Source organism: Pristiophorus japonicus, chromosome 3 (genome assembly GCF_044704955.1).
Source record: "Pristiophorus japonicus isolate sPriJap1 chromosome 3, sPriJap1.hap1, whole genome shotgun sequence".
Classification (NCBI taxonomy): domain Eukaryota; kingdom Metazoa; phylum Chordata; class Chondrichthyes; family Pristiophoridae; genus Pristiophorus; species Pristiophorus japonicus.
This window is the reverse complement of record NC_091979.1, coordinates 158,477,461-158,505,345: the sequence shown is the minus strand read 5'-3', so window position 1 is coordinate 158,505,345 and position 27,885 is coordinate 158,477,461. Positions and strand designations below refer to the sequence as shown.

General features: G+C 51.9%; 1 protein-coding gene across 1 annotated transcript in view; it reads right to left on the bottom strand.

The window, feature by feature from the left end:
- kcnh3 (potassium voltage-gated channel, subfamily H (eag-related), member 3) overlaps nucleotides 1-27,885 on the bottom strand; it is a 939,094-nt gene that overhangs the window by 339,407 nt on the left and 571,802 nt on the right. The window lies entirely within an intron of this gene.

Sequence of the window (27,885 nt, the reverse complement as noted above, 5' to 3'; positions counted from 1 at the left end):
TCTTAGACTGGGTGTTATGTAATGAGAGAGGATTAATTAGCAATCTCGTTGTGCGAGGCCCCTTGGGGAAGAGTGACCATAATATGGTGGAATTCTGCATTGGGATGGAGAATGAAACAGTTAATTCAGAGACCATGGTCCAGAACTTAAAGAAGGCTAACTTTGAAGGTATGAGGCGTGAATTGGCTGTGATGGATTGGCAAATGATACTTAAGGGGTTGACTGTGGATGGGCAATGGCAGACATTTAGAGACCGCATGGATGAACTACAACAATTGTACATTCCTGTCTGGCATAAAAATAAAAAAGGGAAGGTGGCTCAACCGTGGCTATCAAGGGAAATCAGGGATAGTATTAAAGCCAAGGAAGTGGCATACAAATTGGCCAGAAATAGCAGCGAACCTGGGGACTGGGAGAAATTTAGAACTCAGCAGAGGAGGACAAAGGGTTTGATTAGGGCAGGGAAAATGGAGTATGAGAAGAAGCTTGCAGGGAACATTAAGACGGATTGCAAAAGTTTCTATAGATATGTAAAGAGAAAAAGGTTAGTAAAGACAAACGTAGGTCCTCTGCAGTCAGAATCAGGGGAAGTCATAACGGGGAACAAAGAAATGGCGGACCAATTGAACAAGTACTTTGGTTCGGTATTCACGAAGGAGGACACGAACAACCTTCCGGTTATAAAAGGGGTCGGGGGGTCTAGTAAGGAGGAGGAACTGAGGGAAATCCTTATTAGCCGGGAAATTGTGTTGGGGAAATTGATGGGATTGAAGGCCGATAAATCCCCAGGGCCTGATGGACTGCATCCCAGAGTACTTAAGGAGGTGGCCTTGGAAATAGTGGATGCGTTGACAGTCATTTTCCAACATTCCATTGACTCTGGATCAGTTCCTATGGAGTGGAGGGTAGCCAATGTAACCCCACTTTTTAAAAAAGGAGGGAGAGAGAAAACAGGGAATTATAGCCTGACATCGGTAGTGGGTAAAATGATGGAATCAATTATTAAGGATGTCATAGCAGTGCATTTGGAAAGAGGTGACATGATAGGTCCAAGTCAGCATGGATTTGTGAAAGGGAAATCATGCTTGACAAATCTTCTGGAATTTTTTGAGGATGTTTCCAGTAGAGTGGACAAGGGAGAACCAGTTGATGTGGTATATTTGGACTTTCAGAAGGCGTTCGACAAGGTCCCACACAAGAGATTGATGTGCAAAGTTAGAGCACATGGGATTGGGGGTAGTGTACTGACATGGATTGAGAACTGGTTGTCAGACAGGAAGCAAAGAGTAGGAGTAAATGGGTACTTTTCAGAATGGCAGGCAGTGACTAGTGGGGTACCGCAAGGTTCTGTGCTGGGGCTCCAGCTGTTTACACTGTACATTAATGATTTAGATGAGGGGATTAAATGTAGTATCTCCAAATTTGCGGATGACACTAAGTTGGGTGGCAGTGTGAGCTGCGAGGAGGATGCTGTGAGGCTGCAGAGCGACTTGGATAGGTTAGGTGAGTGGGCAAATGCATGGCAGATGAAGTATAATGTGGATAAATGTGAGGTTATCCACTTTGGTGGTAAAAACAGAGAGACAGATTATTATCTGAATGGTGACAGATTAGGAAAAGGGGAGGTGCAAAGAGACCTGGGTGTCATGGTACATCAGTCATTGAAGGTTGGCATGCAGGTGCAGCAGGCGATTAAGAAAGCAAATGGCATGTTGGCCTTCATAGCAAGGGGATTTGAGTACAGGGGCAGGGAGGTGTTGCTACAGGTGTACAGGGCCTTGGTGAGGCCACACCTGGAGTATTGTGTACAGTTTTGGTCTCCTAACCTGAGGAAGGACATTCTTGCTATTGAGGGAGTGCAGCGAAGGTTCACCAGACTGATTCCCGGGATGGCGGGACTGACCTATCAAGAAAGACTGGATCAACTGGGCTTGTATTCACTGGAGTTCAGAAGAATGAGAGGGGACCTCATAGAAACATATAAAATTCTGACGGGGTTAGACAGGTTAGATGCAGGAAGAATGTTCCCAATGTTGGGAAGTCCAGAACCAGAGGTCACAGTCTAAGGATAAGGGGTAAGCCATTTAGGACCGAGATGCGGAGGAACTTCTTCACCCAGAGAGTGGTGAACCTGTGGAATTCTCTACCACAGAAAGTTGTTGAGGCCAATTCAATAAATATATTCAAAAAGGAGTTAGATGAGGTCCTTACTACTAGGGGGATCAAGGGGTGTGGCGAGAAAGCAGGAATGGGGTACTGAAGTTGAATGTTCAGCCATGAACTCATTGAATGGCGGTGCAGGCTAGAAGGGCCGAATGGCCTACTCCTGCACCTATTTTCTATGTTTCTACCATTCTACAGGTGGGTGTGGGTGCATTTCTCAAAAAGACTTTGTTGTATCGGTGGGGGGAGGAAAGAAGACCACTGAGGGCCGGAACATCGTGGGGGGTGTGTGTGTGTGGAAGTGTGTGTGGGGGCCTTGCTTACAACTAGGCCCCCCCCCGCAATTGGACCCCCCCCCGCCCAATTGCCTAGCCTGGGTTAGCTGGAGCTACCAGGCTGAAGATTTTCTTTAAATCACCGATTGAACATCGTTAGGAGTGTGTGCCTGGTGGCTCTAGCTGCCCCAGGTGAAGACATCTTCTCCCCCCACCCGAAGACCAACCCAAAGACTGTGCTTGTGTTTTTTTCCCATCTGGGGAGTGCACCCCAAGAAAAACACCCACCCATCGCTGTGAGGGGAGACCTGCCCTCGCAGCCTCCCTCTTTCCCGCATCCCCCTTTCTCTATCTCTCTCTCTCTGTCTCTCCCCTCTCTCTCTGAGAGCCCTTTCCTCCAAATTTTAACAAAAAAACCAAAAAATAACACAACTGAGCAGACGGAGCAAGGCCCCTCCCCAATTGCCAACTAGGGGAGAGGTGTGCCTCGTTAAGAGCTCCTCTGCTCAGTCTTAAGAGGCCAATTAAGACCATTAAGGCCTGTGACTTTGAGGTGGGTGTAGCCCTTAAAGGGACCCCATGATGGCGACCCCATCCACGCCGGTGGCAGGGCCAGCTAGGACTTATGCGCAGGCGGCATCCACATCCACGGTGCCTCCTGCGCCACCTGCTGCCCTGCCACCATTCAAACTAATAACCAAAAAACACGGGGTCAAGAGCTACACTCACCCCACAATGAGCATTGAGGAGTGCGTGCGGGCGATGGCTGGGGTAGTCGGCCCCTCGGCCATTGTCGCAGCCTCCAAGATGTCTGGGAAGGCCGTGTTCTTCCTGGGGTCGGAGCGGGCGGTGTCCCTGGCCCTCGAAAAGGGGCTCACGGTGGGCGGGACGTTCCTGCCGGTGGACCCTCTCGAGGCCACCGCGCAGAGGGTCATCGTGTCGAACGTCCCGCCCTTTGTTCCCGCTGAGCTCCTCCTCCCTCACCTACACCAACTGGGGGAGGTAAGGTCGGGGATTAACCCCATACCGCTCGGCCTCAGGGAGAGCAGCCTGCGCCTGGCGCGGGAGGAGACGACGGAGGGGAACTTTAATGTGGTGCACGAGGGGACTGCCTACCGCGTCTTTTGGACGTCGGACGGCGTGCGGTGCCATGCCTGCAGGGAGGTGGGGCACGTTCGCAAAAACTGCCCCGCCTCCAAGGCCTCCAAACCACCGAGGGCGGCCAAGGCTGGCGCCGCCGCCACCCCTCCCCCTAGTTGCGTCCGCGTGCCGGGAGCCGTAGGTGCGCGGGCATCGTCGGAGGCCTTTGTTTTCATGGCCTCCGGCGGGGGGGAGGGAGAGCGTCCGACCGGAAAGAAGGCGCGGAACAAGGTAAAACATCCGGAGGTGGGTCCCCTCTGTGCGCCAGAAAATTTGACCACCGCGCTCAGCCCAACCCCATCACCGGCGAGCGCGGGGTGCCCTGAGCCCGTGCCCGAGCCCTTGACCAATACCGCAGAGAGGCTCGGGCGCGGGCAAGAAAAGAAAAAGGGGGGGGTGGAGCGGGAGGCCTCGGCAGACATGGAGGTCTTCCTGCCTCCACGCACCCCCAGCAACAAAAGGAGGCGCCGCTCCGTTGAGGCGGAGGGGGAACAACATCCCTCCGTGGAGGAGTCGGTGCCCGCCGCGTGTCCCGAGTCCCCCACCAGCGCCCCCAAGCTGCGCTGTAGGCGAGAGGAGTCTGTCCCCGGAAAGGGTGAGACAGTCGCGGCTGCCCAGCCTCTGCCTCCCGGGGATGGCGTGGAGGATCTGCCCGTCGTGGGGGGCGTGGGGTTAGCGGAGGAATGCTTTGCCGCCGGGCCGTGCGTCCCGGGGACTGAGGCGGGCGGGGCCGAAAAGGCCGAACCTGAGCCCGCCCAGCCAATACACAACTTCCCCCGGGAGTCGCTCGACCCGGCGGAAAATGAAATTAATGATTTTAATGATACTGTACATGCTGGGCCGGGGGGTGGCAGCGGGGAGGGGGAGGAACACCCACCCTCGCCCCTTACTTTGGAGCTGGAGCACTTGGGGAGCCTGGGGATTTCCTATGGCCGGGTCTCTCCTTGTTCCCCGGTTCCGGGGCAGAGGGGGAACCCCTTCCGCTATCAGTTCCCGACCCAGCACCATTTTTAAAAGAGCCCAGTGGGGACTCCTCTGCCGACGATCCTGGGGGTGGGATTGGGGCAGAGCCAGGGCCGGTTGGAGCGGCCGGTTCATTTGCCGTACCTTGTGCGGTCGATAGGCCGGCTGCTGGCGGCCACCTCCCGGAGGAGGACGGGGTCTCGGTGGGGGACCCGGGAGAAAATCTAGAGACCACCGCCAGCGAGGCGGTGGATCTGCTCGCAACCGCCGCCGAGACCATCCTCATTCCTGCAAAGGAACTCCGGGACTTTTTGGCCCAGAGCCGGGGTCGCTGCAACCAAGCCCGACTGGCCCTGGAAAAATGGTCCGAGCCAGAGCTGATCAAGGGGTCCGTCCGCGCCGCCGTTAAAACCTTGGCCGTGGGCGGGCCCTTGACAAAGGCGCAACACCTTGAGCTGCGCGAGCTCGAGGGACTCCTCGCTGGGCTGCGGAGGGAGTGGAGTTCAACAAAAGACTCCGCTCCCTCATCCACAACAGGTTAAGGTAGAGGTTGCACTATGCTTTTGCCATGAAGATAACCATAGCCAGCCTCAACATCAACGGCGGCAGAAGGGCACGCCGTAGATTTGACAATATTTCGCTCCTGCGAGAGGGGAAATATGCGGTGTGCTTCCTGCAAGAAACCCACACCGTTCCGGGAGACGAAGCCATGTGGCTCCTGGAATGGCAAGGAGAGGTCCGCATGAGCCACCTCACCGCCATTTCTAGTGGGGTGGCCATCTTGCTGGGCCCGCATTTTCAGCCGGAGATCTTGGGGGTCGAGGAGGCTGTGCCAGGCCGCTTGCTGCACGTAACGGTTCGCCTGGGGGACGTGCCGCTCCATCTCGTGAACGTGTACGCCCCACAGCCCAGCCCGCAGCAAACGCGCTTCTTTGAAGAGGTGTCCGCTCTTCTTGGCTCCGTCGACGTCGGCGACTGCATTGTCCTCGGGGGGGATTTTAACTGCACCCTCGAGGCGAGGGACCGCTCCGGTGCCCCGCAGTGCATGACGGCGATGGAGAAGTTGAGGGACCTGGTCGGGTCCTTCGACTTGGTGGACGTCTGGCGAAATCTCCACCCCGACTCCAGCGCCTTTACTTGGGTGAGGCCTGGAGTAGGATGGTCTAGAGTCGACCGCCTTTACGTGTCTTGGGCGTACGTTTCCTGCGTCCCGGCGGCCTCCATGCGGCCGGTGCCGTGTTCGGACCACCACCTGGTGTGGGCGGAGCTCGCTTCGCTCCGTGCGAGGACGGGGTCCGCGTACTGGCACTTTAACAACCGGCTGCTGGAGGGCGTGCGGTTCCAGGACTCGTTCTGTCGATTCTGGTCCGACTGGAGAAGGAAGCAGGGAGGCTTCCCCTCCTTGAGGCTATGGTGGGACGTGGGCAAGGCTCACGTCCGCGTCTTCTGTCAAGAGTACGCGAGGGGGTCGACCAAGAGGCGGGCGGCCAGAGTCGGGCGCCTAGAAAAAGAGGTGCTCGACCTGGAAGCCCGTCTCGGTCAAGTCGTCCAGGACCAGGCCCTGCGGACGGTGTACGAAGCGAAGAAGGCCGCGCTGAAGGACCTGCAGCTCGTCGGGTCCTGAGGCGCGTTCGTGAGGTCGCGCATCCGGTTCCTGCGGGATCTGGACCGCGGCTCCCCCTTCTTCTTCTCGCTGGAAAAAAGGCAGAGTGTTCGTAAGCAGCTCTTGACGCTGCTGGCCGACGACGGCTCTCTCGTCTTGGATCCGGAGGGCGTCAACAACAGGGCCCGTGAATATTACGGGGCTCTGTTCTCTCCGGATCCGTCCAGCGAGGAAGCGCGTAGAGTTTTGTGGGAGGACCTGCCGACGGTCAGCCCGGAGGGCGCCGAAAATCTGGAAGCTCCGCTAAGCCTGGCGGAGCTGACCGGTGCCCTCGACCGGCTCTCGAGGGGAAAATCCCCGGGGCTGGACGGGCTGACCGTGGAGTTCCACAGGGTGTTCTGGGACGTCCTGGGGAGCGACTACGCGCGGGTCCTGGGGGAATGTCTGGCGACCGGGGAGATGCTCCTCTCTTGGCGCAGGGCAGTCATCGTCCTGCTGCCTAAGAAGGTCGCTCTCCGCCTCCTTAAGAACTGGCGCCCGGTCTCCCTCCTCAGCACGGACTACAAAATCTTCGCCAGGGCGATGTCTGCTCGCCTTGGTGCCGTGCTGGACCACATGATCCACCCCGACCAGTCCTACACGGTCCCGGGCCGGACAATCCACGATAACATCCATCTGGTCCGAGACCTCATCCATTGTTCCCAGGAGGCTGGCCTGTCGGTCGCCTTCCTATCCCTCGACCAAGAGAAGGCGTTCGACAGGGTGGATCACGACTATCTGCTCGGAACTCTGCGCGCTTTCGGGTTCGGGACGCATTTCGTCGCCCGGATCCGACTTTTGTACGCCGCCGCGGAGTGTCTGATTAAGGTTAACGGGTCCTTGACGGCGCCCCTCCGTTTTAGGAGAGGGGTGCGCCAGGGATGCCCCATGTCCGGCCAGTTATACGCCGTTTGCGTGGAGCCTTTCCTGCGCCTCTTGCGGACGAGGTTGACGGGACTGGCTCTGCAAGGGCCGGGCGTGGAGGTCGTCCTCTCGGCTTACGCCGATGACGTCCTCCTCGCGGTAGAGGATCCCGCTGACCTGCGGAGGATGCGTGAGTGCCAAGAGATTTACTCGGCCGCATCCTCCGCCAGAATCAACTGGGAGAAATGTTCCGGCCTCCTGGTGGGTCAGTGGCGGGTGGACTCCCTGCCGGAGGAGCTCAGGCCTTTTACCTGGAGCATGACCCATCTCCTCTATCTAGGAGTCTACCTTAGCCCAGACGAGGGAGCCTGGCCGGCGAACTGGCAGGAGCTGGAGGCCAAGGTCGCCGCTCGCCTAGGGCGCTGGACAGGACTGCTCCGAGTGCTGTCCTACAGGGGTCGAGCGCTAGTCATAAACCAGCTGGTGGCCGCAATGTTGTGGTACCGGCTGGTCACTTTGACCCCTCCCCCTGCGTTTGTCGCCAAGATACAGAAGAAGCTGGTGGACTTCTTCTGGAACAACAGGAAGCACTGGGTCTCTGCCGCGGTCTTGAGTCTCCCGCTTGAGGAGGGCGGTCAGTCGTTGGTGTGCGTCAGCGCCCAGCTCGCGACTTTCCATCTTCAGACCCTGCAGAGATACCTTTACGTCGAGCCCCCTCCTAGGTGGTGTGCTCTGGCGACGTATTTCTTCCGCCAGCAGCGCGACCTCAATTACGACATGCAGCTCCTGTTTGTGAACTTGGGGGGTGTCAGGACCGCCCTCCGGGAGCTGCCTGTCTTTTACAAGGAACTCATCAGGGTCTGGAACAAAGTCTCCACCAAGCGCAGCTCTCCGCCGGCTGGAGTGGCGGCCGTCCTGCAGGAGCCGCTGCTCGGGAATCCGTACCTCCACGACCGAGGTTTTATGTGGCGGTCGGAAGAGAGGGCTGTGGCTGGTGAGGTGACCAGGGTCAGGGACTTGCTCGATGGCGGAGGAGCGGGCTGGATGGCGCCAGACACGCTGGCGCGGCGCCTAAATTCTGCCAACGTCCGCCACGCGGCCGATGCCATCGAGTCGCTAAAAACAGCTTTGGGCCCTGACTTTATTAGGTGCATCGAGGAGGCTCAAGCACGTGGGGAGATCCCGTCCGAACTGACCCCCGTCCGGACGGAATTCCTCATCGGCGCCAAACCCCGGAACCTCCCTCGGGGGCCGGCGCCTCACAACATGAGCCGCCTCGGGGAAATCCCCTCCGTGCCTTTCAGTTCCGCGCAGAGGGGTTTCCTGTACGGGCTGCTCCTGCACACTCTCAACTTTGCCATCCTCGCCTGCCGTCCGGACACGCCATGGCGTACCATCCTGCCGTCCGGAGGAGGCAGGGGTCCCCGATGGAGGGCACTCTACGCAGGGGTCCTCCCACTATTCATCGGGGACTTGGCCTGGAGGGTGGTGCATGGAGCAGTGCCGTGCAATAAATTTTTAAGCCGGTTCACGGACTCCCAGGCCGCCTGCAATTTCTGCGGTATGGAGGAGTCCGTCTTCCATGTTTTTATTGAGTGCACAAGGTTGCAGCCCCTGTTCCATTATTTGAAGGGGCTGCTCCTGAAATTCTGGCTGCACTTCAGTCCCACTCTCCTGATCTTTGGGCACCTTGTGCGGAGGGGAGCGGGTAGGTCCGAAGGCCTCCTCATAGGACTGCTCCTGGGCATGGCCAAGGGTGCCATCAGCCGGTCCAGGCAGCGGGCGGTCGAGGGGGTCGTTCAACCTGACTGCCTGCCTCTCTTCCGCTCTTACATCCGGTCCAGGGTGTCCTTGGAGATGGAGCACGCGGTGTCCACCGGTACGCTCGCGGCCTTCCGCGAGAGGTGGGCACCGGAGGGACTGGAGTGCATCATCACGCCCGGCAACCAAATTTTAATTTGATTTTACGTTTTAAAGTTTAATTTGTTTTAATTGCCGGTGCTTTTAGTGTCCCCCTCCCCTTTTATAGGGGGCACTTGGAAAAATGTGATTTTAGCGCCCAAAAAAACCCCCCAAAAAAAGAAAAACACAAAAAAAAAACACAAAAAAGAAAAAAAAAAAGGGCCTTGTAAATGTCTGCTGTGTCATCCAGGGCGGGTGGCACGGTTTAATGTTTCTTTATTTTACAGATAAACTCAAAAGAGTTTCATGCACAAGGGCCAATTGTGGAGCAGTGGAGGCGTGTCCTGTTCAGTTGGAGCTGAGCTGCTGAGAGAGGAGCAGCTACCAACCTTAGCTCCTGCCTGGAGAGCCCTGAGAACAGCCCAGGAAGAGAAGGAAGGAAGGGGCTTCACCACCAACTTTCACCCAGAGGGAGAGGAGGAAAAAGCAGAAAACTTTTAACATTTTACCATTTCTACAAAGAGCTGGAGAGAGGGGGAAAGACCAACACCAACATCCAGTGTGGAAGGAGGGAGACTCTACCATTCTACAGGTGGGTGTGGGTGCATTTCCCAAAAAGACTTTGTTGTATCGGTGGGGGGAGGAAAGAAGACCACTGAGGGCCGGAACATCGCGGGGGGTGTGTGTGTGTGGAAGTGTGTGTGGGGGCCTTGCTTACAACTAGGCCCCCCCCACAATTGGACCCCCCACCCCCATTGCCTAGCCTGGGTTAGCTGGAGCTACCAGGCTGAAGATTTTCTTTAAATCACCGATTGAACATCGTTAGGAGTGTGTGCCTGGTGGCTCTAGCTGCCCCAGGTGAAGACATCTTCTCCCCCCACCCGAAGACCAACCCAAAGACTGTGCTTGTGTGTTTTTGCCATCTGGGGAGTGCACCCCAAGAAAAACACCCACCCATCGCTGTGAGGGGAGACCTGCCCTCGCAGCCTCCCTCTTTCCCGCACCCCCCTTTCTCTATCTCTCTCTCTCTGTCTCTCCCCTCTCTCTCTGAGAGCCCTTTCCTCCAAATTTTAACAAAAAAACCAAAAAATAACACAACTGAGCAGAGGGAGCAAGGCCCCTCCCCAATTGCCAACTAGGGGAGAGGTGTGCCTCGTTAAGAGCTCCTCTGCTCAGTCTTTAGAGAAGAGGCCAATTAAGACCATTAAGGCCTGTGACTTTGGGGTGGGTGTAGCCCTTAAAGGGACCCCATGATGGCGACCCCATCCACGCCGGTGGCAGGGCCAGCTAGGACTTATGCGCAGGTGGCATCCACATCCACGGTGCCTCCTGCGCCACCTGCTGCCCTGCCACCATTCAAACTAATAACCAAAAAACACGGGGTCAAGAGCTACACTCACCCCACAATGAGCATTGAGGAGTGCGTGCGGGCGATGGCTGGGGTAGTCGGCCCCTCGGCCATTGTCGCAGCCTCCAAGATGTCTGGGAAGGCCGTGTTCTTCCTGGGGTCGGAGCGGGCGGTGTCCCTGACCCTCGAAAAGGGGCTCACGGTGGGCGGGACGTTCCTGCCGGTGGGCCCTCTCGAGGCCACCGCGCAGAGGGTCATCGTGTCGAACGTCCCGCCCTTTGTTCCCGCTGAGCTCCTCCTTCCTCACCTACACCAACTGGGGGAGGTAAGATCGGGGATTAACCCCATACCGCTCGGCCTCAGGGAGAGCAGCCTGCGCCACGTGTTCTCCTTCCGCCGCCAGCTCTTTGTCCGACTGGTGCGGGAGGAGATGACGGAGGGGAACTTTAATGTGGTGCATGAGGGGACTGCCTACCGCGTCTTCTGGACGTCGGACGGCGTGCGGTGCCATGCCTGCAGGGAGGTGGGGCACGTTCGCAAAAACTGCCCCGCCTCCAAGGCCGCCAAACTACTGAGGGCGGCCAAGGCTGGCGCCGGCGCCACCCCTCCCCCTAGTTGCGTCCGCGTGCCAGGAGCCGTAGGTGCGCGGGCATCGTCGGAAGTCTTTGTTTTCATGGCCTCCGGCGGGGGGAAGGGAGAGCGTCCGACCGGAAAGAAGGCGCGGAACAAGGCAAAACATCCGGAGGCGAGTCCCCTCTGTGCGCCAGAAAATTTGACCACCGCGCTCAGCCCAACCCCGTCACCGGCGAGCGCGGGGTGCCCTGAGCCCGTGCCCGAGCCCTTGACCAATACCGCAGAGAGGCTCGGGCGCGGGCAAGAAAAGAAAAAGGGGGGGGTGGAGCGGGAGGCCTCGGCAGACATGGAAGTCTCCCTGCCGCCGCGCACCCCCAGCAACAAAAGGAGGCGCCGCTCCGTTGAGGCGGAGGGGGAACAACATCCCTCCGCGGAGGAGTCGGTGCCCGCCGCGTGTCCCGAGTCCCCCATCAGCGCCCCCAAGCTGCACTGTAGGCGAGAGGAGTCTGTCCCCGGGGAGGGTGAGACAGTCGAGGCTGCCCAGCCTCTGCCTCCCGGGGATGGCGTGGAGGATCTGCCTGTCGTGGGGGGCGTGGGGTTAGCGGAGGAATGCTTTGCCGCCGGGCCGGGCGTCCCGGGGACTGAGGCGGGCGGGGCCGAAAAGGCCGAAACTGAGCCCGCCCAGCTATTATCCAACTTCCCCCGGGAGTCGCTCGACCCGGCAGAAAATGAAATTAATGATTTTAATGACACTGTAGATGCTGGGCCGGGGGGTGGCAGCGGGGAGGGGGAGGAACACCCACCCTCGCCCCCTACTTTGGAGCTGGAGCACTTGGGGAGCCTGGGGATTTCCTATGGCCGGGTCTCTCCTTGTTCCCCGGTTCCGGGGGCGGAGGGGGAACCCCTTCCGCTGTCGTTTCCCGACCCAGCACCATTTTTAAAAGAGCCCAGTGGGGACTCCTCTACCGACGATCCTGGGGGTGGGATCGGGGCAGAACCAGGGCCGGTTGGAGCGGCCGGGTCATTTGCCGTACCTTGTGCGGTCGATGGGCCGGCTGCTGGCGGCCACCTCCCGGAGGAGGACGGGGACTCGGTGTGGGACGCGGAAAAAAATCTAGAGACCACCGCCAGCGAGACCATCCTCATTCCTGCAAAGGAACTCCGGGACTTTTTGGCCCAGAGCCGGGGTCGCTGCAACCAAGCCCGACTGGCCCTGGAAAAATGGTCCGAGCCAGAGCTGATCAAGGGGTCCGTCCGCGCCGCCGCTAAAACCTTGGCCGAGGGCGGGCCCTTGACACAGTCGCAACACCTTGAGCAGCGCGAGCTCGAGGGACTCCTCACTGGGCTGCGGAGGGAGTGGAGTTCAACAAAAGACTCCGCTCCCTCATCCACAATAGGTTAAGGTAGAGGTTGCACTATGCTTTTGCCATGAAGATAACCATAGCCAGCCTCAACATCAACGGCGGCAGAGGGGCACGCCGTAGTTTTGACAATTTTTCGCTCCTGCGGGAGGGGAAATATGCGGTGTGCTTCCTGCAAGAAACCCACACCGTTCCGGGAGACGAAGCCACGTGGCTCCTGGAATGGCAAGGAGAGGTCCGCATGAGCCACCTCACCGCCATTTCTAGTGGGGTGGCCATCTTGCTGGGCCCGCATTTTCAGCCGGAGATCTTGGGGGTTGAGGAGCCCGTGCCAGGCTGCTTGCTGCACGTAACGGTTCGCCTGGGGGACGTGCCGCTCCATCTCGTGAACGTGTACGCCCCTCAGCCCAGCCCGCAGCAAACGCGCTTCTTTGAAGAGGTGTCCGCTCTTCTTGGCTCCGTCGACATCGGCGACTGCATTGTCCTCGGGGGGGATTTTAACTGCACCCTCGAGGCGAGGGACCGCTCCGGTGCCCCGCAGTGCATGACGGCGATGGAGAAGTTGAGGGACCTGGTCGGGTCCTTCGACTTGGTGGACGTCTGGCGAAATCTCCACCCCGACTCCAGCGCCTTTACTTGGGTGAGGCCTGGAGTAGGATGGTCTAGAGTCGACCGCCTTTACGTGTCTCGGGCGTACGTTTCCTGCGTCCCGGCGGCCTCCATGCGGCCGGTGCCGTGTTCGGACCACCACCTGGTGTGGGCGGAGCTCGCTTCGCTCTGCGCGAGGACAGGGTCCGCGTACTGGCACTTTAACAACCGGCTGCTGGAGGACGTGCGGTTCCAGGACTCGTTCCGTCGATTCTGGTCCGACTGGAGAAGGAAGCAGGGGGGCTTCCCCTCCTTGAGGCTATGGTGGGACGTGGGCAAGGCTCACGTCCGCGTCTTCTGTCAAGAGTACGCGAGGGGGTCGACCAAGAGGCGGGCGGCCAGAGTCGGGCGCCTAGAAAAAGAGGTGCTCGACCTGGAAGCCCGTCTCGGTCAAGTCGTCCAGGACCCGGCCCTGCGGACGGTGTACGAAGCGAAGAAGGTCGCGCTGAAGGACCTGCAGCTCGTCGGGTCCCGAGGCGCGTTCGTGAGGTCGCGGATCCGGTTCCTGCGGGATCTGGACCGCGGCCCCCCCTTCTTCTACTCGCTGGAAAAAAGGCAGAGTGTCCGTAAGCAGATCTTGACGCTGCTGGCCGACGACGGCTCTCTCGTCTCGGATCCGGAGGGCGTCAACAACAGGGCCCGTGAATATTACGGGGCTCTGTTCTCTCCGGATCCGTCCAGCGAGGAAGCGCGTAGAGTTTTGTGGGAGGACCTGCCGAAGGTCAGCCTGGAGGGCGGCGAAAATCTGGAAGCTCCGCTAAGCCTGGTGGAGCTGACCGGTGCCCTCGACCGGCTCTCGAGGGGAAAATCCCCGGGGCTGGACGGGCTGACCGTGGAGTTCCACAGGGCGTTCTGGGATGTCCTGGGGAGCGACTACGCGCGGGTCCTGGGGGAAAATCTGGTGACCGGGGAGTTGCCCCTCTCTTGGCGCAGGGCAGTCATCGTCCTGCTGTCTAAGAAGGGCGATCTCCGCCTCCTTAAGAACTGGCGCCCGGTCTCCCTCCTCAGCACGGACTACAAAATCTTCGCCAGGGCGATGTCTGCTCGCCTTGGTGCCGTGCTGGACCACATGATCCACCCCGACCAGTCCTACACGGTCCCGGGCCGGACAATCCACGATAACATACATCTGGTCCGGGACCTCATCCATTGTTCCCAGGAGGCTGGTCTGTCGGTCGTCTTCCTATCCCTCGACCAAGAGAAGGCGTTCGACAGGGTGGATCACGACTATCTGCTCGGAACTCTGCGCGCTTTCGGGTTCGGGGCGCATTTCGTCGCCCGGATCCGACTTTTGTACGCCGCCGCGGAGTGTCTGATTAAGGTTAACGGGTCCTTGACGGCGCCCCTCCGTTTTAGGAGAGGGGTGCGCCAGGGATGCCCCATGTCCGGCCAGTTATATGCCATCTGCGTGGAGCCTTTCCTGCGCCTCTTGCGGACGAGGTTGACGGGACTGGCTCTGCAAGGGCCGGGCGTGGAGGTCGTCCTCTCGGCTTACGCCGATGACGTGCTCCTCGCGGTAGAGGATCCCGCTGACCTGCGGAGGATGCGTGAGTGCCAAGAGATTTACTCGGCCGCATCCTCCGCCAGAATCAACTGGGAGAAATGTTCCGGACTCCTGGTGGGTCAGTGGCGGTCAGTTGTTGGTGTGCGTCAGCACCCAGCTCGCGACTTTCCTTCTTCAGACCCTGCAGAGATACCTTTACGTCGAGCCCCCTCCTAGGTGGTGTGCTCTGGCGACGTATTTCTTCCGCCAGCAGCGCGACCTCAATTACGACACGCAGCTCCTGTTTGTGAACTTGGGGGGTGTCAGGACCGCCCTCCGGGAGCTGCCTGTCTTTTACAAGGAACTCATCAGGGTCTGGAACAAAGTCTCCACCAAGCGCAGCTCTCCGCCGGCTGGAGTGGCGGCCGTCCTGCAGGAGCCGCTGCTCGGGAATCCGTACCTCCACGACCGAGGTTTTATGTAGCGGTCGGAAGAGAGGGCTGTGGCTGGTGAGGTGACCAGGGTCAGGGACCTGCTCGATGGCGGAGGAGCGGGCTGGATGGCGCCAGACACGCTGGCGCGGCGCCTAAATTCTGCCAACGTCCGCCACGCGGCCGATGCCATCGAGTCGCTAAAAACAGCTCTGGGCCCTGACTCCGTTAGGTGCATCGAGGAGGCTCAAGCACGTGGGGAGATCCCGTCCGAACTGACCCCCGTCCGGACGGAATTCCTCATCGGCGCCAAACCCCGGAACCTCCCTCGGGGGCCGGCGCCTCACAACTTGAGCCGCCTCGGGGAAATCCCCTCAGTGCCCTTCAGTTCCGCGCGGAGGGGTTTCCTGTACGGGCTGCTCCTGCACACTCTCAACTTTGCCATCCTCGCCTGCCATCCGGACACGCCATGGCGTACCATCCTGCCGTCCGGAGGAGGCGGGGGTCCTCGATGGAGGGCACTCTACGCAGGGGTCCTCCCACTATTCATCGGGGACTTGGCCTGGAGGGTGGTGCACGGAGCAGTGCCGTGCAATAAATTTTTAAGCCGGTTCACGGACTCCCAGGCCGCCTGCAGTTTTTGCGGTATGGAGGAGTCCGTGTTCCATGTTTTTATTGAATGCACAAGGTTGCATCTCCTGTTCCATTATATGAAGGGGCTGCTCCTGAAATTCTGGCTGCACTTCAGTCCCACTCTCCTGATCTTTGGGCACCCTGTGCGGAGGGGAGCGGGTAGGTCCGAAGGCCTCCTCGTAGGACTGCTCCTGGGCACGGCCAAGGGTGCCATCAGCCGGTCCAGGCAGCGGGCGGTCGAGGGGGTCGTTCAACCTGACTGCCTGCCTCTCTTCCGCTCTTACATCCGGTCCAGGGTGTCCTTGGAGATGGAGCACGCGGTGTCCACCGGTACGCTCGCGGCCTTCCGCGAGAGGTGGGCACCGGAGGGACTGGAGTGCATCATCACGCCCGGCAACCAAATTTTAATTTGATTTTACGTTTTAAAGTTTAATTTGTTTTAATTGCCGGTGCTTTTAGTGTCCCCCCCTTTTATAGGGGGCACTTGGAAAAATGTGATTTTAGCGCTCAAAAAAAAACCAAAAAAAAAAGAAAAACACAAAAAAAAACACAAAAAAGGAAAAAAAAGGACCTTGTAAATGTCTGCTGTGTCATCCAGGGCGGGTGGCATGGTTTCATGTTTTTTTATTTTATAGATAAACTCAAAAGAGTTTCATGCACAAGGACCCCCATGTTGTAATTTCTCCCCATTCAAATAATATTCCCTTTTCCTGTTTTTTTCCCCCAATGTGGATGACCTCACATTTTCCGACATTGTATACCATCTGCCAAACCTTAGCCCATTCGCTTAACCTATCTAAATCTCTTTGCAGCCTCTCTGTGTCCTCTGCACAACCCGCTTTCCCACTAATCTTTGTGTCATCTGTAAATTTTGTGACACTACACTCTGTCCCCTCTTTCAGGTCATCAATGCATATTGTAAACAGTTGTGGTCCCAGCGCCGATCCCTGTGGCACACCACTAACCACCGATTTCCAACCCGAAAAGGACCCATTTATTCCGACTCTCTGCTTTCTGTTAGCCAGCCAATTCTCTATCCATGCTAATACATTTCCTCTGACTCCGCGTACCTTTATCTTCTGCAGTAACCTTTTGTGTGGCACCTTATCGAATGCCTTTTGGAAATCTAAATACATCACATCCATCGGTACACCTCTATCCACCATGCTCGTTATATCCTCAAAGAATTCCAGCAAATTAGTTAAACATGATTTCCCCTTCATGAATCCATGTTGCGTCTGCTTGATTGCACTATTCCTATCTAGATGTCCCGCTATTTCTTCCTTAATGATAGCTTCAAGCATTTTCCCCACTACAGATGTTAAACTAACCAGCCTATAGTTACCTGCCTTTTGTCTGCCCCCTTTTTTAAACAGAGGCGTTACATTAGCTGCTTTCCAGTCCGATGGTACCTCCCCAGAGTCCAGAGAATTTTGGTAGATTATAACGAATGCATCTGCTATAACTTCTGCCATCTCTTTTAATACCCTGGGATGCATTTCATCAGGACCAGGGGACTTGTCTACCTTGAGATCCATTAGCCTGTCCAGCACTACCCCGCTAGTGATAGTGAATGTCTCAAGGTCCTCCCTTCCCACACTCCCGTGACCAGCAATTTTTGGCATGATTTTTGTGTCTTCCACTATGAATACCGAAGCAAAATAATTGTTGAAGGTCTCAGCCATTTCCATATTTCCCATTATTAAATCCCCCTTCTCATCTTCTAAGGGACCAACATTTACTTTAGTCACTCTTTTCCGTTTTATATATCGGTAAAAGCTTTTACTATCTGTTTTTATGTTTTACACAAGTTTACTTTCGTAATCTATCTTTCCTTTCTTTATTGCTTTCTTAGTCATTCTTTGCTGTCATTTAAAATTTTCCCAATCTTCTAGTTTCCCACTAACCTTGGCCATCTTATACGCATTGGTTTTTAATTTGATACTCTCCTTTTTTTCTTGGTTATCCACGGCTGGTTATCCCTTCTCTTACCGCCCTTCTTTTTCACTGGAATATATTTTTGTTGAGCACTATGAAAGAGCTCCTTGAAAGTCCTCCACTGTTCCTCAATTGTGCCACCATTTAGTCTGTGTTCCCAGTCTACTTTAGCCAACTCTGCCCTCATCACACTGTAGTCCCCTTTGTTTGAGACACTACTTCCTCACCCTCAATCTGTATTACAAATTCAACCATACTGTGATCACTCATTTGTTTGCTAGGGCTGTTGGGGAGGTGTTAAACTAATATGGCAGGGGGATGGGAACCTATGCAGGGAGACAGAAGGAAGCAGAATGGGGGCAGAAGCAAAAGATAGAAAGAAGAAAAGTAAAAGTGGAGGGCAGAGAAATCCAAGACAAAAATCAAAAAGGGCCACATTACAACAAAATTCTAAAGGGGCAAAGTGTGTTAAAAAGACAAGCCTGAAGGTTCTGTGCCTCAATGCAAGGAGTATTCATAATAATGTGGACGAATTAACTGCGCAGGCAGCTATTAACGAATATGATATAACTGGCATACGGAGACATGGCTCCAGGGTGACCAACATCACATCAGGGTGGGAACTCAACATCAGGGTATTCAACATTCAGGAAGGATAGACAGAAAGGAAAAGGAGGTGGGATAGCATTGCTGGTTAAAGAGGAAATTAACGCAATAGTAACAAAGGACATTAGCTTGGATGATGTGGAATCTGTATGGGTAGAGCTGCGGAATACCAAAGGGCAGAAAACGGTACAGCAGTTATCATGTGCGACTTTATTCTACATAGAGATTGGGCTAACAAACTGGCAGCAATACGGTGGAGGAGGATTTCCTGGAGTGTATTAGGGATGGTTTTCTGGACCAATATGTCGAGTAACCTACTAGAGGGCTGGCCATCCTAGACTGGGTGATGTGTAATGAGAAAGGACTAATTAGCAATCTTGTTGTGCGAGGCCCCTTGGGGAAGAGTGACCATAATATGGTAGAATTCTTTATTAAATTGGAGAGTGACACAGTTAATTCAGAGACTAGGGTCCTGAAATTAAGGAAAGATAACTTTGATGGTATGAGACGTGAATTGACTGGAATAGACTGGCAAATGATACTTAAAGGGTTGATGGTGGATAGGCAATGGCAAACATTTAAAGATCACATGGATGAACTTCAACAATTGTACATCCCTGTCTGGAGTAAAAATAAAACGGGGAAGGTGGCTCAACCTTGGCTAACAAGGGAAATTAAGGATAGTGTTAAATCCAAGGAAGAAACATATAAATTGGCCAGAAAAAGCAGCAAACCTGAGGACTGGGAGAAATTCAGAATTCAGCAGAGGAGAACAAAGGGTTTAAGTAGGAGGGGGAAATAGAATATGAGAGGAAGCTTGCTTGGAACATAAAAACTGACTGCAAAAGCCTCAATAGATATGTGAAGAGAAAAAGATTAGTGAAGACAAACGTAGGTCCCTTGCAGTCAGAATCAGGTGAATTTATAATGGGGAAACAAAGAAATGGCAGTAAGGATTTGGACTCCATTGCTATTCAGCTGTTATCTGACCACATTTATGCACATCAGTAACCATTAACCAGGATACACACAATTGTGTGGTATTCCATGATGCCTGCATACTTCCACCGTCAAGAAAAATGTGGCTTGCACAGAAAAGTGTGTGTAAAAGGACAAAAGGACAATATTTATGGGGAGCGGACAGGAAAGGAGTTGAGGCCAAGATCAGATCAGCCATGATCTTATTGAATGGTGGAGTAAGTTCGAGGGGCAAAATGGTCTACTCCTGCTTTTAGTTCTTATGTTCTTATATTTTGCCCAGTGCTTCAAATGATACCACTAAGGGGTTGTGGCAATCCCTAACTTGGGTTTTATGCCATTGTTGATGGGCCCTGTGATGTCTGTAAGTTCTGTCAGCTTGTAATGCTTGTAGCTTCATACTGTGGATGTGGACGTATTGTGCACTGCAGCTGCAGAGTTATAATAAACAGACAGGCAGCTTCCGGTAGCTTCCGGACCAAGCAGCCTCCATGTTAGGAGCTGTGTGTGTGTGCTCTGTGAAGACATCACAGTTGGCGACTGAGGATGGAGATTTTTCGGATGTTTAAAGCTAAAATTTTGTTGGTGAAGGATTCAGCCAGCCGACAGAAGACTTTGGAAGTTTCTGTCTTTGGAAAAAAAAGCTACAAAATCCGAGGTAGACAACAGCACACGGTGAGAACAGCTAGAGATTAAACATGGCAGGTGTAATCGGATATTTGGGTGAATATAGACACGACCCGGAACGTTTTAAAGCATATGTGGATCGGCTAGAAATATATTTCATTGCAAATAACATAATCGAAGTTCCAGACAATGCAGTCCAAAACTAGGCTGCGTTGGAACGGAAGAAAGCGATTTTCTTATTGATGGTGGGTCCGGCCTTATACGAAACCCTTGTAAATCTGCTTGTGCCTGATGAGCCAAAGGACACAACGCTTAAAGAGATTTTAATGAAGCTGGAGCAGCACTATAACCCCAAATCGTTAGAAATTGCTGAAAGCTATCGTTTCGGGATTCGGCAGACAGCGAGGTCGATGAGCATGGCCGAACAATATTCCCGAGAATTAAATAATGATTATGATCGTCAGTCAACTGAGATAAATCACCTGCAGGTTCAAAGTAAAAGACGGCCAGGGCCGAAAGTCTCAGAAACTGGAAATTCTACCAGAGCATCGAAGTCATGCTATAGGTGCCTGGGACAACACATTGCTCAAAGTTGTCGATACGTGAAGGCAGAGTGTTTCTTCTGCAGAAAGACTGGGCATCTTGCGAAGGCATGCCGACTGAAGGGTAAACCAGCTTTTAAAGCTATGAGTCCAGTGTTCAAAGCTATGAGTAGTAATCCAAAGAGACTGCATGGCTTGGAAGAACAACAGCAGGACAAGGAGATGTTAGAATTACACGTCATCAGGAGCACGAGGTTAACGGACAGTGATTCGGAAAGTATCAAAATCCACATAGATGTTGTGGGATTCAAGATACCAATGAAAATTGACACGGGTGCCTCCGTGAGTGTAATACTCCCGGAGTCACTGTACCGCGACAAATTGCGTGTTTTCGAACTGGAGAAATCCAAGATAGAGCTGCGAGGCTACTCGGGAGAGAAAATTCCTGTAGTAGGCCATATCACCGTACTGGTGATATATAAAGATCAATTTCAGAACTTGCCTCTAATAATAGTGAAAGGAGACAAGACTGCTTTACTAGGAAGAAATTGGTTAAGCTCACACTGAAGCTGGATTGGAGTAAGATCTTCTCTGTGGAAGCGAGATTTTCATCAACAGATGAGGTTATCAAACAGTATCCGAAGGTGTTCTGCGAAACGGGCAGTCCAATCCAAGGCTTTAAGGCGCGTGTCAGTGTACAGAAGGACGCTAGATCGGTTTACTACAAGCCACGTTCCGTACCATATGCTCAAAGAGAAAGTTGAACAAGAACTCAAAAGACTAGAGATTGAGAACATTATTTGTAAGATAGATCGATGTAATTGGGCTACACCCATTGTTGTTGTACCCAAGTCTGATGGTAAAGTAAGATTGTGTGGTGATTATAAGGTAACCGTAAACCAGGTTCTAGAGGGTAATGTCCCAAATACATTGCCGAATATAGAGGATTTGATCACAACACTAACAGGTGGTCAGATCTTCTCAAAACTGGATCTTACGAATGCCTACTTACAGCTTGAACTAGATGAGGAGTCCAAGTCATGTTTGACTATAAACACTCATCTAGGCCTATATCAATTTAATAGGCTACCATTTGGAGTGTCTTCTGCCCCTGCCATATTCCAAGGGGTGATGAACCAGATTTTGCAAGGTATTGAAGAGGTAGTATGTTATTTGGATGACATACTAATTTCAGCACCAAATAGGCAAATTCATAATAAGATATTGAATGAAGTCCTCAAACGGCTAGAGAAGCACAGAGTATGAGTGTCTGCTCGTAAGTGTGAGTTATTTAAAAACTCAGTGGAGTACTTAGGGTACAGAGTAGACAAAGATGGTTTACATCCGACCAAGGAAAAATTGGATGCAATTAGAAATGCACCCACTCCCAGGAATGTCACTGAACTTCGTTCATTCTTGGGTCTTTTGAACTATTATGGGAAGTTCCTACCAAATTTGGCTACAGTATTACATCCACTGAATGAACTTTTGAAAAAACAGGTCCATTGGAAGTGGTCAAAAGAATGCGAAACAGCATTCAAGGAGTGTAAAAGCAAATTGGTAGAGAGCACCATGTTAGTTCACTATGACATATCTAAGGAGATTAAGCTAGCAGGTGATGCCTCTCCGTATGGAGTTGGGGCAGTAATCTCTCATGTATTAAGTAGTGGGGAGGAGAGACCAATTGCTTTTGCTTCACACACTCTCAGTGCCAGTGAGAGAAATTAAAAGGGAAGCTTTAGCATTAATTTTTGGGGTCAAGAAGTTTCACAAATACTTGTATGGTTGTAATTTTACCATCGTTACGGACCATAAGCCTCTAACAGCAATCCTCCATCCAAAGTCCCCAGTTCCAACATTAGCTGCAGCCCGAATGCAGAGATGGGCTTTGATTTTGTCAGCATATACATATGATATTGAATACAGACGATCAGCTGATCACAGTAATGCTGATGCAATGTCTAGATTGCCTTCCCCATTACAGGGTACACCCGATAGGGAAGAAGTGTTTTATTTTTCATACATTGATGAACTACCAGTCGAGCAACAAAACGTGACCCAGTGATGTCAAAGGTGTATGAGTATATTGCAACTGGATGGCCAAACCAGGTAACAGACAAAGATACACATCCATTCTTCATTCGTAGGAATGAGTTATCAGTAGATAAAGATTGTATCGTGTGGGGTCAAAAGTGGTTATACCAAAGAAATTCAGGTCCAAATTATTAGGAGACCTCCAGGACCAGCACCTGGGAATGTGCTTGACCAAGAGTTTTGCACGCAGTTATTTATGATGGCCAGGTCTTGATAAAGATATAGAGTACATTGTGAGTCAGTGTACGACATGTCAATCAGTAAGCAAGCAACCACCACCAGTACCATTACAGCCATGAAAATGGCCTCCCAGGGTGTGGCAAAGGCTACATATTGATTTTGCTGAGTTAAATGGACAACAATTGTTCATTGTAATTGATAGCCATTCAAAGTGGGTTGAGGTGTTTCCAATGTGGAAAATAACAAGTAAAACATTGGACATTTTATGAAAATTATTTTCGGCATTTGGCCTCCCTGAAGAAATTGTTTCAGATAATGGACCACAATTTTGTTCAGAAGAATTTGCACAATTCACAAGCAAAAATGGTGTGAAACACACCAAGGTTCCACCATACCATCCTGCTTCGAATGGTGCAGCAGAGCGCACTGGACAAATTGTCAAACGTGCCCTCATGAAACAAATGTTAGATCTAAATCCAAGAAAATGACAGTTGTCATTGGATCACAAATTGGCTAATTTTTTGATTACATATCGAAATACTCCTCCTATAACTACTGGTAGAACGCCAGCAGAGTTGTTTCTCAAATGACAGCCACGAACCAGATTCTCATTGTTAAAGCCAAATTTGGCACAGTCTGTAGAAGTGACACAAATTAGACAAAAAGAGAATCACGATAAAGGAAGAGTAAAAGAGAGAAGAGTGAAATTGAACCAGAAGGTGAGAGTGAAGAACCATCACCATAAATGGTTAAAGTGGTTACCAGGAAGATTGGTGAAGATATGTCATCCTCGCACATATTTGGTAAAGATGTTTGATAATGGACAGGTTAGGTTTGTCCATATTAATCATATTTTACCTACAGACATGGAATGAGTTGAAGGTGGGAATGATTCAATTATTTCTGACTCATCAGATAGTTTTGATACACCAGTAGAAAATCCTAAATCCAATGTACTGAAAACAAGTCCAGGAGAGAATCAGAATGAAAGTCTGAGTCCGAGTCAGGAAAACAAAGAGCCTGAAGTTAGAGTGAGTTCAAATGAAAATCAAGGAAATTCTATGGAGGAAAATGTTCCTCAGGATGAGCCTCAAATGAGTGTGAAATCAACACCATGTTTGGAAGGTTCTGTTCGAGAGCGAAGGTATCCACTTCGAAACAGAAAACAAGTCGTAAAGTTAAATTTGTAATATGTATAAAAATGAAGTTATTTATGATGTTTGTTATGATGGCTTTTTCATTAAGGAGGGAGAAATGTGATGTCTGCAAGTGCTGTAAGCTTGTAATGCTTGTAGCTTCATACTGTGGATGTGGACGTATTGTGTACTGCAGCTGCAGAGTTATAATAAACAGACAGGCAGCTTCCGGTAGCTTCCGGACCAAGCAGCCTCCATGTTAGGAGCTGTGTGTGTGTGCTCTGTGAAGACATCACAGGCCCCATAAGAAATGTGTGAAAAAGTGAGGAGCACATTTATCCTTGCCTGCTCCTCTAGCAAACCTTGAGCAACCTCTTTGTAACTAGGTATGAGGGACCTGGATGATAGCATTGACTTAATTAACAACTTCCCACATGTAGCTGGCACCCTGGGTTTTTACTCTGAAGTTGGCCTTCTGCTCCAAATATTACCCCCTCCTCTCGCACACTGCCGCACCCCCGCCCCCCCGCCCCACCCCTCCCTGGCCACACATCCTCCAATAGCATCCCCAACTGTACTGCATCAAAGGGAGCAGCGATGCCCTCAATTCTCCACTGGACTGTTGTGAACAACTAATCCATTTTTTTACAAACATATCTTTCCCTTTTATCGTCAACTGCAGCTCCTTTAAGAGCTACTGCTATGCCAGATTTTGTGCTCGCCGGCTAAGTACCCAACAAGCCAAGCTCCATGAGCAAGCTTTTCCTGTGCCATTTGCCTGTACAAATTAGAAAGAGGGACTTTCATGGCAAATTTTGGTGTGGTCCACCCCGTGAGCTGTTGTTGTTTAAGGCTGATACTCGGTCTAGCAATATGTAGCTTCTGTAATAAGTAGCATGCTTTCTAGCAATTTAAAGCACTCAACTAATCGTCAGGTCTCAGATGACGTTCAGAAACAGCTCATGCTTCACCAGCATAGATTATGTTGCCATCATAAAAACTGGGAGGCACCAAGGGTTAGAACTGAACCATTTTCACCCCTGATTTGGATTCAAATGCAACTCAGATGGGCTTGAAGGTCACTCTCCCCTCTCATTACAGCTGTACGAATGCTGAGTAAAGTGAGATTTACAGTCTCAGTGCTGTTCCAAGTGAGTCTTGGCCCTGGGCAGAAAACTGCTCATAATTCAACACTAATTGGCAATCCCAGTGAGAAGAATCATGTGGATAGCTGCCATGCAAGATCGAGTAGATCCTCCTTCAGAGGTTGATTTAAATCATAATGCTGTGACAGTTCAGAGGGAACTTTGCCTTGCATCGAACCTACATTACACCTAAGCTAAGAATGTTGGTGCTGACACTGGCTGCAATTTTTTTTTTAAATGTTCAATTATCAGATGAGCCCAAAATTTATCCAAGAGAATTTCAACAACTAGTTTTCTGGTGCCTATTTCTACTCCTTGGAAAATAAGCGTCTAAATAGAAACATAGAAACATAGAAACATAGAAAATAGGTGCAGGAGCAGGCCATTCAGCCCTTTTAGCCTGCACCACCATTCAATGAGTTCATGGCTGAACATGAAACTTCAGTACCCCATTCCTGCTTTCTCACCATAACCCTTGATCCCCCGAGTAGTAAGGACTTCATCTAACTCCCTTTTGAATATATTTAGTGAATTGGCCTCAACTACTTTCTGTGGTAGAGAATTCCACAGGTTCACCACTCTCTGGGTGAAGAAGTTTCTCCTCATCTCGGTCCTAAATGGCTTACCCCTTATCCTCAGACTGTGACCCCTGGTTCTGGACTTCCCCAACATTGGGAACATTCTTCCTGCATCTAACCTGTCTAACCCCGTCAGAATTTTAAACGTTTCCATGAGGTCCCCTCTCATTCTTCTGAACTCCAGTGAATACAAGCCCAGTTGATCCAGTCTTTCTTGATAGGTCAGTCCCGCCATCCCGGGAATCAGTCTGGTGAATCTTCGCTGCACTCCCTCAATAGCAAGAATGTCCTTCCTCAAGTTAGGAGACCAAAACTGTACACAATACTCCAGGTGTGGCCTCACCAAGGCCTTGTACAACTGTAGCAACACCTCCCTGCCCCTGTATTCAAATCCCCTCGCTATGAAGGCCAACATGCCATTTGCTTTCTTAACCGCCTGCTGTACCTGCATGCTAACCTTCAATGACTGATGTACCATGACACCCAGGTCTCGTTGCACCTTCCCTTTTCCTAATCTGTCACCATTCAGATAATAGTCTGTCTCTCTGTTTTTACCACCAAAGTGGATAACCTCACATTTATCCACATTATACTTCATCTGCCATGCATTTGCCCACTCACCTAACCTATCCAAGTCACTCTGCAGCCTAATAGCATCCTCCTCGCAGCTCACACTGCCACCCAACTTAGTGTCATTCGCAAATTTGGAGATACTGCATTTAATCCCCTCGTCTAAATCATTAATGTACAATGTAAACAGCTGGGGCCCCAGCACAGAACCTTGCGGCACCCCACTAGTCACTGCCTGCCATTCTGAAAAGTACCCGTTTACTCCTACTCTTTGCTTCCTGTCTGACAACCAGTTCTCAATCCACGTCAGCACTCTACCCCCAATCCCATGTGCTTTAACTTTGCACATTAATCTCTTGTGTGGGACCTTGTCGAAAGCCTTCTGAAAGTCCAAATATACCACATCAACTGGTTCTCCTTTGTCCACTTTACTGGAAACATCCTCAAAAAATTCCAGAAGATTTGTCAAGCATGATTTCCCTTTCACAAATCCATGCTGACTTGGACCTATCATGTCACCATTTTCCAGATGCACTGCTATGACATCCTTAATAATTGATTCCATCATTTTACCCACTACTGAGGTCAGGCTGACCGGTCTATAATTCCCTGTTTTCTCTCTCCCTCCTTTTTTAAAAAGTGGGGTTACATTGGCTACCCTCCACTCCATAGGAACTGATCCAGAATCAATGGAATGTTGGAAAATGACTGTCAATGCATCCGCTATTTCCAAGGCCACCTCCTTAAGTACTCTGGGATGCAGTCCATCAGGCCCTGGGGATTTATCGGCCTTCAATCCCATCAATTTCCCCAACACAATTTCCCGACTAATGAAGATTTCCCTCAGTTCCCCCTCCTTACTAGACCCTCTGACCCCTTTTATATCCGACGTAGATGTGCAAAGGTATCTCGCGGTACAGATTCACAAATCATTAAAAGTAGCAGCACAGGTTAACAAAGCCACATAAATTGCAAGTTAAGCATTGGGATTCATTTCTTGTGGAATAGGATTCAAAAGCAGGTAAGACAAGATTATTAGCACTTTTCTTCAGGCTCAGAAAAAGGACCATTTTCAGGTAAAGGTGATTCAAGAATTTATAGGATTGAAAAACAGAGAAGTTATGTTAAACTTATATAGAACCATGGTTAGACCACACTTGGAGTAATGTGCACAGGTCTGGTCTCCATATTACAAAAAGGGTAGAGAAGCATGGGGAAAGTGAAAAAAAGATGTATAAGGATGATACCAGAACTGAGTGGGTACAACTATCAGGAAAGATTGAACATAAGAACATAAGAACATAAGAATTAGGAACAGGAGTAGACCATCCAGCCCCTCGAGCCTGCTCCGCCATTCAACAAGATCATGGCTGATCTGGCTGTGGACTCAGCTCCACTTACCTGCCCGCTCCCCATAACCCTTAATTCCCTTATTGGTTAAAAATCTATCTATCTGTGATTTGAATACATTCAATGAGCTAGCCTCAACTGCTCCCTTGGGCAGAGAAATCTACAGATTCACAACCCTCTGGGGGAAGAAATTCCTTCTGAACTCGGTTTTAAATTGGCTCCCCCTTATTTTGAGGCTGTGCCCCCTAGTTCTAGTCTCCCCGACCAGTGGAAACAACCTCTCTGCCTCTATCTTGTCTATCCCTTTCATTATTTTAAATGTTTCTATAAGATCACCCCTCATCCTTCTGAACTCCACCGAGTAAAGACCCAGTCTACTCAATCTATCATCATAAGGTAACCCCCTCATCTCCGGAATCAGCCTAGTTAATCATCTCTATACCCCCTCCAAAGCTAGTATATCCTTCCTTAAGTAAGGTGACCAAAACTACATGCAGTACTCCAGGTGCGGCCTCACCAATACCCTGTACAGTTGCAGCAGGACTTCCCTGTTTTTGTACTCCATCCCTCTCGCAATGAAGGCCAACATTCCATTCACCTTCCTGATTACCTGCTGCACTTGAAAACTAACTTTTTGGGATTCATGCACAAGGACCCCCAGGTCCCTCTGCACCGCAGCATGTTGTAATTTCTCCCTATTCAAATAATATTCCCT